This window comes from Varanus komodoensis, unplaced genomic scaffold (assembly GCF_004798865.1).
Source record: "Varanus komodoensis strain SLA01 unplaced genomic scaffold, ASM479886v1 scaffold188, whole genome shotgun sequence".
In the NCBI taxonomy this organism is placed as follows: Eukaryota; Metazoa; Chordata; class Lepidosauria; order Squamata; family Varanidae; genus Varanus; species Varanus komodoensis.
In genome coordinates this window covers 104,005-118,837 of record NW_025335544.1, presented here as the reverse complement: position 1 = coordinate 118,837, position 14,833 = coordinate 104,005, and the positions used below count along the sequence as shown (strand labels likewise).

At 41.6% G+C, this 14,833-nt stretch overlaps 1 pseudogene; it reads right to left on the bottom strand.

Annotated features, from left to right (window-relative positions):
• Nucleotides 1-274: 274 nt before the first annotated feature.
• LOC123021782 lies at nt 275-12,221 on the bottom strand (annotated as a pseudogene).
• Between the last annotated feature and the right edge of the window lie 2,612 nt (nt 12,222-14,833).

Genomic DNA, 14,833 nt, shown 5'->3' with positions numbered 1-14,833 from the left:
ATATCCAGGTAAGTTGTGGTTGGGATAGGCACTCCCTAAGATGTTGTGGTCCTAAGCTATGCATTACTCATTCTACATGATTTAGAGCACTGATGCGTGTGCAGAACTATTTCGTTTGAAGTTAAGGTTCTTATTTTTAAAGTGATATATTGGAATTACATTTATATCGGTATTGTATGTAGAATTCCCACTTATTACCCACAATATCTTGGGTCTGGTGACCCATTGTTTGGTTTACTTGGGTTTTTAAGTGTAAAGGCCTCTATTATATTCATTAGTTAAGTTTTCTCATGAGGTGGTGCCTGTTATTCAAGTCAGGACGCATGACAATGATGTAGCATTTGGGAGGAAAAATGCACCCGAGCAGCCCAGCACTGGAAGCCAAGATGGAGAAGATCTCCACAGCCACCATGGACTTTCCTTTCGTGCTCAGGTAGGTTGGAATAAAGGTCAGCCAGACACAGCAGAAGACCAGCATGCTGAGTGTGATAAACTTGGCTTCATTGAAACTATCAGGCAATTTCCTACCTAGGAAAGCCACTGTGAGGCTGACAATGGCAAGGCAGCCCATAAAAGCCAGGACACAATAGAACAGGAGTGTAGAACCCTCCTTACATTCCAGGATGATTTCATCAGTCATTGAATGTCTATCATAGTCTGGAAAGGGAGGAGAGGTAGCCAGCCAAATTGCACAAATCATGGCTTGAATTAGGGAACTGGAAAGGACCAAGCAATTTGCCACCTTTGTCCCCACCCACATCCTCCTTCTGGATCCTGGCTTGGTGGCCGTGAAAGCGAGAACCACAGTGATGGTTTTGGCCAACACACAAGAAATGGCCACTGAGAAGATGATTCCAAAAGCAGTTTGTCGAAGGAGGCAGGTCAGCTTGTGAGGTTGGCCAATGAAGAGCAAAGCACACAGGAAGGAGAGCAGGAGCGAGACCAGGAGAGTGAAGGTGAGGTTCCTGTTGTTGGCCTTGACTATGGGAGTGTTCCTGTGCCTGACGAAGATCCCAAGCACCAAAGCCGTGATGGAGGACAGAAAGAAAGCTAGACTAGTCAAACTGTATCCAAGTGGTTCTGCGTATGTGAGAAAGCTGATCTCTTTGGGAATGCAAGAGTCCTGTTGCTTGTTTGGGTATTGGCCACCTGGGCAGTCATAACATTTATCCATGTCTGGAAAAAGAAAGAATCTCACTGGGTAACTCTGGGCAAGTCACACAATCATCTGAACCTACCTCAGACAGATTGAGGAAACGAATACAATTAGGGAGACTACTTTGATTTCTTTGGAAGGAAACTGGCAGGATAGAAATATATTAAATAAAGTAAACAAATATTGATTTCCTTTCCTTCTATGCATGTTTGTGTTTGCCACAGTTACCAGAGACATCATGCGGCCATTAAAACTGTACTTGGTAATCAGCAAGAAAGCAAAGAAATGCTGTTCTATGTACCCAGTAAGATCTTGTGTGTGTGTTTTATGCTTGTTCTTTCTTACCCTTCTGCTGTGAGATCTTTCCCATGGGGCATGGAAAACAATCATAGCAGCAAAAGGGCTCCCCTTCCTTCTTTCTTTTGTACTGACCCAAAGGACAGATGTCATTGCACAAAGAAATGGGCTGGATCTGTGTGACAAGGAGAAAGGAGCACATGGAAGACTTCAGAAAAAAAATATTTATGCTTTATATATCTTACAGACTGACCTAAAATTAAATCAACTGAAGACAATGCTGAACAGGAAATTATTCTAATAACCACACTTGGGAAAAGATTCCCTTCCAAAGTGTTTTCCATAGGAATCAGGACAAGCTTCTCATGCCTGATGTGTCCTTGAAAACATGCATGAAAAAAGGAGAAAAATTAATGGGTACTTCTGGAGAGCCTGGATCTTGGTATAAGGATGGCTATGCCATGGTTACCCCACTCATTTCCCAAAGATAGAGTCTTGTCTCTCATTTCCACTTTCCTTCTCCCCTTCTGTTCCAGCTGGTAACTCAATGGCACGTAGCAACAAAAGCAGACACTCTTGTTTGTACAAGCCTCGACTCTCTGGCCTGGAATCAAGGGAGACAGATTTAATGAGAAATTCTTCTGTCCAGGCTTGCATGGCAAGAGGGGATGCATGAAAGGGTGGGGGTCACCATCAGAGGGCAAATGGCTACTCAGATCCCTCTCAGGCACAATTCCCATGGTGGGCTCCCCTGTCAAGTGGAGATTCTGCTCTAGAATCTCCCTCCTGCTGTTCAAATATGTGTATGTCAGAACCCTCAGGCCAATAAGCTTTGGGCAGGACAAACTTCTTGTGTTCCACAATCACATGGCACCATCCCAATCCTGCTTTCCCATTTCCCAGGAAGAAGTTGGCCTCATGTTCATTTCCTAGTGCCATCTGTCCCTGCCAAGTTGCAGCACATTCTATTTACTCTGAAATTTCCCCGATACACTACTTTTGCTGCACTACCGGAAATTTGTATCACAGAAATAAGGCCAGGCTCAAGAACTTTGGGTCAATTTCAGCCTCCCTGAAACACCTTAAAGGTATTTCACTCTGATATATTTACATGGGACCTCTCCATTCCATTCTTTTACACCAGGGGGTCTCAAACTCAACTTACATGGGGGCCGCTGGAAGAAGAGCCTGGGTGAGACTGGGCCGCATCAAGTATTCCACCACCATGGTGGTGGTGGGCCGCTCATCCCGCGCCGCTCTCGGAGGCCAGCCCAGGCACTGCCGGCGCTTTGAAGGCCACAGGGCCCCTCCCCCATGCTCCACCCTCCCGGCAATTGGCCTGCAGGCCACGAGTTTGAGACCCCTGTTTTACATGCACTGCTAGACATAAATCAAGAACTTCAGCAGAATATATTGATTCTACCAAAGTTGACAGTTTTTAAATATGGTAACTTGGAAGTTCAGTGTTCAGCTCTCCTTCCCCCTGCATACATTTGAGTGAATTCAATAATTCAAGGCAGCCATTTCTTAAAGAAATCCAGCCTCTAGTTTTTCACAGGCAAATGTTCAGAATTTTCAAAATCTTGGTTCAAATAAGATGTAGGTGAATTGGAGAGCACAATGCTGGAGTTGTTTTTTTTTCCTGAAGAAAGGTCCATTTCAACTTTGTCGGGTGGCAGAATCCCGAGTGCATCCAAATCAGTGTCTTAGTTTTTTTTATTTATAACATTTTTAGATCATCCCTTACCATGGTCTTGGGATAGTCTTGAACATACCTGGTTAAAATTCCTGGGCCATGCAATGGCATCCCCAGTGATGCTAAACATCTTGTCTTTGGGAGCTGTGGAGTCTATTTTTCCAACTTTGATTCTAAGGAAAGACCGGTTTGGGAAAGCGACCCAGTTAATGATATCAAAATCAGCTTCTAATTTTCTGTTCTCATCGAAGGAAATCTTTTCTCCGATGCTGTTGTTAAATGAGGTCCTTTGCAGATAGTGGTGAAGCTGAACTGACATAAGAGAAAAAGCAAGTCAGGTCAGTGGAACTGGCTTTTACCCCCACATGAAGGTCTTATTGTATTTCTTCCTTTGCAATACCTTTATCCTGTTTAGTACATTACAACTTCCTTTGTGTAGGAATGTTGACACATTGGGACAAACAAGGGGGGAGAGTTGCCATGAGAGGGAAGAGTTTCCTAGAAATAAAGACAAACTTTTGGGCTTGAATGTATACTCGTTTAAAATCTCTTGACCACTTTACTATATTTTACTTCATTTTACATATACTTTTCTTCCTTCTGTATTCCTAAGAAAATAAATAAAAAAGAATAGTTTCCCACATTCTTCCTAACCAAGCCTCACAACCCTAGCTGGTTCAATTCTTTTCTGTGCACTTACTCAATTCTTCTGCATTTTCCATGTGTTGCTGCAGCCCCCATGAGCTAAACCACCTACATTGCCATATTGCTTCCTTTCTACTTTCTCTGCCCTTTTCTGACAGAAATGGGGAGTGGGCATGTCTTCCTCTTCCCCCTCTGAAATGTAATTCCCCCTCGTTAAGTCTTCCTAGCCATTGCAGGGCCCCAATTTTTACTCAAACCATAAAATAAAGAAGTAGACCATGATTTCCCCTTTTCTTCCAGGCATTTACTCAGTTCCCCTCTTAGGAAAGTAATAGGCTTCAACACTAAATGTTAAAGTGCAAAGCCGATAGAAAAGAAAAAGAGTGATGACATTGATAGGAAGTCATTGATAGTAGAGATTGGATGCCTGGCATGGATTTTTCTGTTACCACTCTTTCCATGGAAATCTATGGTGTGCATGTGTTTCAGCCACAAATGGAATTTGGAGGTCTGAGATCCAGGCATCAGAGCAGATAATCACACACGAAACAGAAGCCATGCAAGAGACCACTGCCATTTGCCATGGTGATATGCCATGTCTGGGTCTGGACAGCATGACAATCCCACAGTGGTAAAATAGCAAGAACAACCCACAGTGTCATGCGGTGATTTGCAAACCCAGTCAGTGAGTAAAGCACATGTTCTCCTTTGTAAAATGGAAATCAGCAGCTGAGTCACTCTGACCATATTTAAACTGTTGACAATGTTTCTGACATTTCTCTGTAGTAGAAAGAGTCATTAGCTGTTCAAATCTGGGAAACTTAGGGGTAACAATCTTTTTTAATGAAAGGAAATACAACCTTCCTCTTTGCTCTGTCTTCATTCAAGAGGAAGAGGCTATTGACTTCAAAGATTGATGGGTTCCTATTCTTCTTCCACTAAGGCTGGTTGTTTTCTTTTGTTTAAATTTCATTTCATTACAATTTGGATTATACATGAGATGAGAGTCCTCATAACTCTCTTAACAATACACAGCCCCAGAGGACTCTCTTTCTCCCACTTGCTTTGCAGGGAATTTAATTCAAACATTGGAGGCAGGGGGAACTTCAAGAGTCACAAAGCAGCATCAGGAGATTCCATAAGTCCTTGGGCTGGATAAGTCCATGATTTATATAAATATGTATATCTCAAAATACCCTACCAGTTCAGAGGAAGAGAAGTATAGCTTTATCATCTTGATCCAACTCCAAAAATGGGAAAAAAACTGGAGAGTAAGTTTCTAAAAGACCATGGAAACTTAGGAAAATATGAGGGGGACATTATGGGAAACGCTCATTACTGGCATTACCTGAGGGAAAATCAATGAAGGCATCAACCACATCTTCCAATGTCCAAGTATGATGACCTTAAGCCAAAATGAGCCATACAAAATTCTCAAACTGGTAGGTCAAAAAAATCTCCTTTCTTCTGTAATGAAATATTCTACCCAGCATATTGTATTTAGAATATGTACATACTGTATTTAGAATTTGTAACATATAGGGAGATCATGTCATATCCTAAACATCTTATGTTTTCTGGAGAATCTGAGTTCTGTCTCCACCATCATGGAGTATATCAACCAATGAGAACAGAAAGTGCTAGGGACAGCAGCTGGACTAGACTGTGGTGGGTGGGGCAAAAGGGCAACCCTGTATCTTAATTTTACTTTACATGTCTCACTTAAAACCCAGAGAATTTATGAAAAATAAGCAAGATGGAAGCTAGTTGGCCTCAGCCTTACCTTATCAGCTAACAGCTACACTAACAAACACAAAGAAGAAAATCCAGAAGAAATAAGTCCATAAAAAGCACAATGGAAAATGTTTCTCAAAAAACCAAGAAGGATATGCATAGTAATCTTCACTGCATACTGACATAGGGTATTTATGGGATCTCCTGTATGGGGTTTTGTGGTCAGGAGAGACATTACCTGCCAGGGGCTCTGATTCAATGGGTCCCATCTTCTTTGACCCAGCTTTGCCCTGTGCTTGGACACCAAGGAATGCATGGGCTGCAAAGCATGTGCCACTGCATAGACAGCATTGTAAACACTGTAGCTGTGACTGGTCATGCTCATCTCAAAAACGGATGCAGGAAGACCCTCCAGCTTCTCTTCCCCAGTGCAGATTCTCTCATTCTCCTTCTTGACCTCAGAGTCTGGGAACACACAATTAAAGGCATGTTGTCAGAAGTCCCTGATAAAGCCATCTGCCCTGTCCATCAAGGGGTTTCTCATCTGAAGAAATTTCTGAAATCCCTTCACTTCCTTTGAGTGAATTGAAATGGATAAAGCCCCATGGATGATGTCAATGTCCCAAAATCGTTGAAAGGAAACTGAGGAGAACTCCATCTGGGCTGTCATTATCCAAACTTTATGCTTCATCTTTACAGGCATGTCAAAAGCTTTTGATACTTCTGGGAATGTTGTCAAAAAGATCATTGTGTGCATCTCTCCGTGTACTATCACAACATTGGCACTACTGTTGATAATGACCTCAAATGTTTTTATCCACACTGCCACCATGTCCATAATGTCCGTTTTAAAATACACTGTTGGCAATGTTTCTATGAAATCAAAGCAGATTCCTCTCTGAGCAAACTTGGGAAGCTCGTTCTCTACAAACTCCTCTCCACTGAAATGCACAGAAATAACTCCAATCCAGGTCCACTGAAAATACAGCAGCAAGTGGAGAATCCCCAGGTACTGATGGTCTCCTTTAGGGAACATACCCTGGAAGAAAACCTCTTGAGTTTGGTCACTCATCATTGGAGTGGAGCCATAGCCAACCTATGATCAGGACAAAGGGAGAGACTCTTTTGAGATTTCTCTCAGTTTTCAGTTAAGACATGAAGAAAACTACTTTCCAGTTGTGACTCCACATAACCAAAAAGGGGATTTGGGGATTAACTGTGATAGCTCATTTTCTGCTGTTGATGCTGTACATTATTTGATGGTTTGATCCACCTCCTTACTTCAAGAAGTAGGATGATAAAATAAGACTTCATGTTCACTTAGGATCTTCACAAGATGCCTTTAACATGAAACTTGACAGAATGAGGGGCACCTGCCTTCAGAATATCTTCTATTTTAGGGGCTCAGGAATGGATCTGTAAACTGCAAGCCTGATGTGTGTCACCAATTTGCCATATTTTGTCCCCAGAAAGAAAATCCTCACCAAAAATCAGCACTGGAAAATCAATCATGGATTTTTGTGTTCTTTGCATGCATCTTACCTGTGGAATCTTGTAGATGAATAAAATGTTTGACATGTAGTAACATACATATGAGTGAGGTCCCCCAATAACGGCTACAACATTGTCTTGAGCATCGCATTTGTAGTTAGGAATGAATCTGCCCCACGTGGAGAGAAGTTCCAGTGAGGCCAGATAGATCCTGGTTGGAACAAAATGGCTATTATAGAGGTGGAAGCCCAGGGTGAGGTTGAGGAAACCCAGCAATTTTTCATTGATCTCCTGCACAGCAAAGACAAAAGCCAGGGTGTGCTGGTACAACTGAGTCACAAATCTGCAAGGTGATATATCACAGAATAAAAGAATAGTCAAGTTGGAAGGGGCAAGAAGGCCATTGGCTCCAACCCTCTGCTGTTGCAGGACACCAATTAACCCCATCCCACTCAGATAACCATCCAGTTCTTTTTTTAATGTTTCTAGAGTGGGAGAGCTATGACCTGTCTAGGAAACTGTTTCCACTGTTGCATTGTTCTGACAGTGAAGAAACATTTCCTGCTCTCTAGCCTGAATCTGGGTTCATGCAACTTGAGAGGATTTTACCATATCCTATGGTCTGGTTTCAGCAAGAAGAGCTCTTTTATTTTTTGCACATTTTTAATTAAGATTTTAAACTAAAAACTAAAAAAATAATCAATCATCAAATACATCGGAAGTACTGGGTCAGCCCCCTATAACATATCTTTTAAACATTCTATAATCATGTTCAAATCAAGTTATAAAAATTTAAAGACATCTTTAAATCTAAGCCAAGTCCCGTTTCTCCAGCCACTCGTAAAAAAGGTCCCAAATTTGATCAAAGTCAGTATCTTCTTTCTCCTTCAATAATTGAGTCAATCTGTCCATTTCTGCACTGTCCAGAATCTTTTTAAAAATCAGTTCCTCAGTGGGTAGTTCCTCACTCTTCCAGTATTGAGCAAGTGCAATCCTCGCTGCTGTGATTAAATGTAGTATCAAATACATTTCTTGTTTGCTAATATTTTCTGGTACAATACCTAACAAGAAAATTTCAGATTTAAAAGCTAAGGGTTTTTGTAGCATTTCCTCAAGCCATTTATGTATTTTAATCCAATACATTTTCACATATTCACAAGTCCACAACATATGGTAAAAAGAACCCACATCATGTTTACATTTCCAACATCTGTTTGACATATTTGGCAAAATTTTGGCTAACTGATTTGGTGACAAATACCATATATAAAACATTTTATATAAATTTTCTTTTTTATGAAGTTGCTAATGTTACCTTAATATTTCTCTCCCATAACTTTTGCCACTTTTCTAATTCAATATTATATCCCGAATTTTGTGCCCATGTTATCATAGTTTCCTTAACCTGTTCCCCTTCCATTTTCTTGCCAAGTAGGAACTCATAAATTCTTTTAATCATTTTCTTATCTGTTTTTAACATCACTTGATCAAAGGCTGTTATGTCTTTATAAAACCCCCATATTTTACAATCTTTAGCATATCTTGATTGCATTTGCACCTTATACCACCAAGAGATATTGAGTCCCTGTTCTTGTATTTCTTGATCTAGGTTCAGGCCTCCATCCTTATCCAAAATATCATCATATCTTATGATCCCTTCAAATTTCAATACATTTGGATACACAAAAGCTTCCATAGGTGAAAGCATCTTGGTAATTTATTATACAATTTTGACTTTAACTTTTCCCACACTGACATTAATTATCTTCTAATAAAGTGACTTAAAAAAGTCCCATGTGACTTGACCTTCTCATACCACATATAAGCGTGCCAACCCATTTGCAAATCATGTCCTTCAAGATACAAAATTCTCTTATTTCACGAGGTTATCCATTCTTTTATCCACGTTAAAATAGACGCTTGATAGTACAACATCCAATCTGGTAAACCAAAATTCCCATTCTTTTTGGTTTCCTGAAGCATTTTCACTTTAATCCTTGCTTTCTTTTTTCTCCAAATAAATCTGGAAATTTGAAAATTTAAACCCTCAAAAATTTTTTTTATCAATTTTTATGGGAATCATTTGGAACAAAAACAAAAGTTTTGGTAGTATATTCATTTTAACCAGTGCTATTCTTCCCATCAAAGACAGTTGTAAAATTGCCCATCTTTCCAGATCACCTTTAATATCTTTCAATAATTTATCGTAATTGTCTTCTTTCAAAGTTGTGCATTTAGTTGTAAGATAGATTCCCAAGTATTTAACCGTTTTGACAATCTGCAAGTCCACTTGTTCTTGGAGTGTTTTTTTCTGATCTTGCATAAGATTTTTAACTAAAAGTTTCATTTTTTCCTTATTTATTTTCATCCCCGTAACCTCACCATATTCTTCAATCTGTTGTAAAAGTTTAGGGATTGCTACAAAAGGTTCCCCTATTATAAAGACCAAATCATCTGCGAATGCTTGCAATTTATACTCTTCATCCCTAATTTTAGTACCTTTAATGTCCTCGTCATCCCTAATATTTCTATTCAAGACCTCTAAAGTCAGGATGAACAGCCGGGGTGACAGCGGGCATCCCTGCCTTGTACCCTTTTGTATCTCTATAGCCCTTGTACGTTCTCCATTAAAATCCTGGCCGATTGTCTTTGATAAATGCTTGATATCGCATTCGTAAATTTTCCTCCAAACTCCATTTGGGCCATCTGTTGCATCATGAATTGCCAATTAACATTATCAAAGGCTTTCTGGGCATCTAAAAACAGTAGAGACATTGAATTTTCTCTGTGTGTCTCGTAGTATTCTAGGATATCCAAAATAGTCCTCAGATTGTTCTTCATTTGTCTTTTAGGCAGAAAACCATTTTTGTCTGGATGAATAAAGTCTATTAAAAACTTCTTCAACCTTTCTGCCAATATAGAGGCAAAGATTTTATAGTCCACATTTAATAATGATATGGGACTGTAATTTTGAATCTGTGTTAAGTCCATATCTTCTTTCAGTATTAATGTGATATTTGCCTCTGTCCAGGTATCTGGTATTTTAGCAGTTAACAATGCTTCATTACATATGTCTTTGAGAAAGGTAGCAAAAATTCCCTCAAAAGATTTGTAAAATTCAGCTGGTAGCCCATCCGGACCAGGGGTTTTATCTTTCTTTTGTCACATGATTGCCTCTGTTATTGCCATTGTTGTTACTTCTTGAGTCAATATTTTTTGATACTTTTCTGGTAATTTTGGTAAATCTCCCTTTCGAATATATTCTTTTACCTTCTCGATCGAAAACTCCTCCTTCCAGTATAACCTTGCAAAAAAATCTTCAGCTATTTTCTTAATTTGTGTATTTTGTACCTGTAGTTGTCCTTCTCCATCTTTCAGTTTTGAAATCAATCTCTTCTCTCTTTCTTTTTTTACTTTATATGCTAGCCATCTCCCCGGTTTATTAGCATTTTCAAAAAAAATCTGTTTAGCCAATTTCATTTGCTTAGTAAGTTGATTTGTATGCAAGAGATTCACTTTGTGCTTTAAAATATTCATTTGGACCTTAAGATTTCTTTTTGTTGGATCCGCCTGCAGTTCTTGTTTCTGTTTCCTCAATTCTTCTACTAATGTTGCTTGCTCTTGCTTTTTCTTTTTCTTTATTTTTGCTGAGTAGGTTTTTATCAGTCCCCTGACATAGGCTTTAGCTGTATCCCAGACATTCTGTAAAGAAGTTTCTTCCGCTTCGCAAGAAGAGCTCTTGACCTTTCTCTTCATAACAGCATTTGAGTACTTACAGGGTGATTTCATTTCCCGCTGAGTCTTCTCTTCTCAAGTCTGAGCACTGCCAGTTTTCTCAGTCACCACTCACAGGGCAATGTTTCCAAACCTTGGATACCTTTTGCTGCACCCACATTGAGGGCAAACATGTGTTAACTTCCATCTTTTAACCCAACCCAAATCTTGCCTGGATCTCATTTGCAGCTGAGCTCAACAAATTTCTTCTTAAATAGAAGTCCTTCACCTTCAAGAATTATTATAGCAACCTCTTCAAGGTGAAGAAGTCAGTTTAATAGGAAGGGGAAAAGGAAGAATTTGGAATCCTTGGGATTGCATATTCTGGGACCAAAATCAACCAAACAAAAACCTGCAAATGGTTCAGCTCTTCTGTCATAAAAGGAAAGGGCACAGGTGAAAGTGTGAAGGGAGAATATGTGCAGAACTGTTAAAGAAGGAGGCCTTGGAAGTGAACCATCTTGCTATGGGGGGAAAATACACAGAACCATAATGAGATAAGTGAAGCTGTATTATTTAGCTTGGTCCCTCCCATTTCTGACACATTGCTATTAATCTGTAGCACTTGACATCCAGTGCTGACCCATGGCACCATTGCTATCCTGTCTTTGCCAAGTTCTTGTTTCTTATGTTAACAGTCTAAGAATATAAGAACAGCCTAATTCCTTTCACCTCTTCAATTACACAGACAGATGGGCAAAAGTGCAGGGGAAAAAGATGAATGTTCACCTCCACTACTCTTGTTCTCTGCCTGACCATAGGCATGACTTTAGTCTTCTGCTTCTCATGATGGGATGCACCTTAAAGGATGCTCAGGATCAGACACTCACTCTCTGGATGCCTATGCTGATGCTGATGCAGCAAAGGGGGAGAAATGCTGTCTTTTGAACATAATTGCCACACCTTTAAAACTAAAGGAAAAGCTCACCCTAGTGGAAAACATTTTACAGTATCCACCAGTCTCCACAACATTGCCAAAATATTTCTGTGAATGGATACAGCAAGATCCTCAACTGCATGTTCTCTCCTACATTGTATGTCAAGTTGATGTGTTTTAAAACTTGAGGCTATTTTATGTAATTTTTTAAAAATATGCTAAGAGTGTTTTTGGACTAGTTAGAGCAGGATACAAATTCAATAAATAAATAAATACACCTCTTACATGAGGTCATCATGGAGTTCATGAGAGGGATGAGATCTGAAGCTTGTTGGGTTGGAAAAGATGAAGATCTGAGAAATGATGCCAACAAGGCTGATGTCTCCAGCCTGGTAATACTCATGGTTTATATGAAGAGGCTCACTGAGTTTGCAGTTTGCAATCTGAACATGGCACTCCATCTCAGGTTGTTGCATGAATACCAAGACCACAAGGACCAGCATCTTGTATGAATGTCTTCCTTCAAGCCCACAGTTCACCGTTTCCTTCATTGTCACTCCATTGTCCCTGAGCAGCCCAAATTGGCGTGAATAATGATACAATACCTATATACAGAGTTCATGAAGTGGAATAAATCAGCAATGCAACTGATAGCGTTCTCAATCTCTTTACGTCCTGCTCTGAATTGCAAAGGATCTATCAATACCTTCCTTCTTATTCCTTCACTGTTTTGCTAGTGGCAGCTGGAGCCCTTTAGCAACAGAGAGAAGAAACAGAATTAATGATCTGCAGTGTGATAATTACAGGGGAGATAATCACCTTTGCAGTATTGCAGGTGTAATCTTTGTAAGATAAGGGAAGAAAACAAACTTTCGTGTTTCTCAGCAGAAGTTTCCTCTGATATTTTCTATTGGGATAGCATTAACAAGAGAATTCAGGAAAGGACTATATCTCTGTGACTGCATCGGGAGGGGGATGTGGGCCAAAGCCTCGTTTTCCCAGCTTCTCCATGGAGAGCAACACAAGAAAGCTGGTGCACTCACCAGTCCTTTATTCTTCTCCTACAGTTTCCACCGCATGCTTCCCACAGCGCCTTGCCCTTGCCTGCTCCAGCTCCCTTCCCCCTTGTCGCTATGGCAATGAGCTGCGCTGTCCCGGCAGTACCGCTGCCCAGTCTCTGCTTGTGGTTTGCCCTGGCCTCCCTGACAGTGGCTGCTGCTGCAGCTCTTCCTCAAACACACATGTGTTTCCATGCTCTTTGTTCACTTACCGTCTCTCTATCCTCTCTCTTCTCCTTCCTCTGCCACCTCTTTATGATCCCTCCTTATGTACCATTCTATCCATCCCAGCTGTCCCTGCCCCGGTCTGCAATGCCATACAGCTGCGCACTCGCTCGTATCCCCTGGCCGCTGCTTCCCAGCAAATTGCTCTCCCCACCTGGACTCCCAGCCTCATCCTGTTGTCTTCGGCCTGGTCCTGTAGAAGGTCCCAGGAAAAGGGGTGAGCCCCTCTGTCTCCTCACATATTCCCCTCCTCCAAGAGGGGATTACCATCTTCATGTAAGGGCCAGGGACCCTGGTGAGAAAAGAAATCAACAGTAGCATATTGGTGACCGTGCCTGTGCTGGATCGTAAAGGTGTGCAGCTGCAACACTAAATACCAACAAGTGAGGTGGGGGTTGTCATCTTTCATCCTACTTAGCCATTGTAATGGTGCGTGGTCGGTGACCCATGTGAATGGGGCACCCCAGAGATAGTGTCTCAAAGCCAGAACAACCCATTTGATGGCTAGAGCCTCCCTCTCTATTGTGGAGTACTGGCGCTCTCATGGCTCCAGCTTACGACTCAAGTAGAGTACTGGATGTTCAGCTGCCCCTTCTCCCTGTGTCAGAATTGCTCCCAAGCCCACGGTAGAGGCGTTGGTTTGGAGGATAAAAGGACGGGAGAAATCTGGTGACCGTAAAACAGGCTGGCTGAGGAGACAGGTCCTCAGTTCTTCAAAAGTTTGTTCCATCTCCTCAGTCCATACCAGGGCTTGACTTTGCCTTTTCTTAAGTGCATCTGTCAAGGGGGCTGCTTTGGAGGAGAAATGATGAATGAATTGCCGATAGTAGCTTGCCAGGCCCAGAAACTGTTGTACTTCCTTCTTGGTGTGCAGCCATGGCCACTGGCTTAGTTTCTCCACTTTATTTACCATAGGCCGTATCTGCCCATGACCTACAATATACCCCAAATACTGCACCTCCTGTCATGCTGTTCTGCACTTGCCTGGATTAGCTGTCAACCGAGCCTGTCTTAGAGCCACCAAAACTTGCCAGAGGTGGTCTAGATGTTCCCCCCAGGTACGACTAAAAATGACAATGTCATCAATATAAGCCGCAACACAATGGGACAAATGTCCCAAGACCTTGTCCGTAAGCTGCTGGAAAGTTGCAGTTGCCCCATGTAACCGAAAGGGCATATATTTAAATTGGAATAGCCTTGGCGAGGCAAAGGCTGTCTTTTCTTTGGACTCTTCAATCAATGGGATTTGCCAATACCCCTTAGTGAGGTCTAATGTTGAAAGGAAATGGGCTTGCCCCAGACGATCCAGCAACCCCATCTATCCAGGGCATGGGATAAGCATCAAACCTTGATACCTCATTGGCCCTCCTAAAATCAACACAGAAACGGACACTCTGATCCTGCTTGGGAACCAAGAACCGCTGACTCCTCCATGCACTCACTGATTCCTCAATGACTCCTAATTAGAGCATCCATCTTACTTCCTCTCTTATCACTTGCCTCAATCATGGTGGGTAGGGCCGGGTTGGCACCCTGACAATGACCCCTGGAACTGTTTGTATATGGTGGGCTACGACCATCGTGTGCCAGGGTCGATCAGAGAAGACCTCTGTAAATTCTGCCTCCAAGGCCCTGACTTGTGCTACTTGAGCGGGTGTTAGTTGTGGATCAAGAGATAACTTCCCAGGGGCTAATGCCTGTGCCTTGGGCGACTCGGCTGTGTAGTCTGCCTGATGACTGGTACTCTCCCTTTCTCTCCATGCCTTGGGTAGATTTACATGGTAAATCTGGGTTAAGCACTGCCTATCGGTGAGGCATATCTCATAATCTACTGGCCCCATCCTCCTAACAACCTCGTAAAGCCCCTGCCACCATGCAAA